A 1,327-nucleotide genomic window follows, 5' to 3' on the forward strand; every position below is an offset into this window, starting at 1 on the left:
CCCCCAACATCTACAACCAGCCCAGCAATGACCACTGAGCTGCTACAGGAAGCAAGCCTGGCTGGTGGCGGGGCAACAGCCTCCTCCATGTCCCCTCTGACATCTGCAACCAGCCCAGTGATGACTGACATCAGCAACCCGCCCAGCAATGATCACCAAGCTGCTGCAGGAAGTGCCAAAGGCTCCTGAGCTGAGGCAGTGGGGAGCTGTGGGCCTCAGCCTCACCCCCTGACACCCACAACCAGCCCAGCAATGACCACTGAGCTGCCACCAGAAACACCCTGGTCTCCCAATTCAGTGCACTGGGAGGCAGAGGGCTTTAGCCACGCACCTGTGACATCCGCATCCAGCCCAGCAATGACTGAGCCACCGCTGGAAGCCCTAGTCTCACCTACCAGAATGAGGGGGGTGCCACAGGCCTCAACCACACCCCCCCTTCCTCCTTCTTCCACCCTATTTCCTTTCTCCTTAACCTCTCCCCCTCCCCCCAAATGCTCCATAACAACATCTTAGAATGTAAAAAAACAATAACATTAAGCTTAAAAATAAAAGACATGTATGTAAAAGAAAATGAATAATGGAGTACATCAGATTCTTGAAAGGAAAGACAATTTTTTGATATGAATTATATACAGATTAATCTACAAATTTAGTATTATCCCATCAAAATCTAAATAGTCCTATTACTTGTAACAAAATCAGCCAATTCTGAAGTTCACATTGATGATTAAATAAAAATAGCTAAAAAATATTTGCAAAAAAAGGGTTGTCAAAACTTCTATAAAGTTTTTGTAATTGAAATAGTTTAATCCTAACAAAAGAGTGAACAAACACAATATGGAGCTTAGAAAGAAACAAATACATAGACAGAAATGCTGTTTTCAATCTAGATATTAATGATGAACTACTAATAAATGGTACAGATACAGATAAAATGGATTAAGAAAAAGGAATGTTCTTGTTTTTTGTAGCTTTCTTATGTTGAATAGGTACTCTTTTTGCCATAATTTTTCCAAATTTACCTCCAATATCTATAACTATATATTCAAGATTTATTCATAAACTAATGGTTAAAATAAAGATAAACATAAGTGAAAGTAGATCGATGAAGAAAGAAGTGTTCTTTCCCTACCTGTCATGTTAAATTCGGGTGATCTAGTTTCTTCAGAGTGTAAAGTCAAGCTTAAATCATGGAAGTATATGGCTAGTGACCTACCTAAAAAACCCATGTTTGCCTTCTTTATAACTAATAGAACTTATATATTATTGGGGGACAGCAATGTGCCTAGTTAAATGTTTTCTTTTCTCACCATCCCATGTAGCTAGG

The sequence above is a fragment of the Galeopterus variegatus genome, unplaced genomic scaffold (assembly GCF_000696425.1).
Source record: "Galeopterus variegatus unplaced genomic scaffold, G_variegatus-3.0.2 Scaffold10269, whole genome shotgun sequence".
Lineage (NCBI taxonomy): Eukaryota > Metazoa > Chordata > Mammalia > Dermoptera > Cynocephalidae > Galeopterus > Galeopterus variegatus.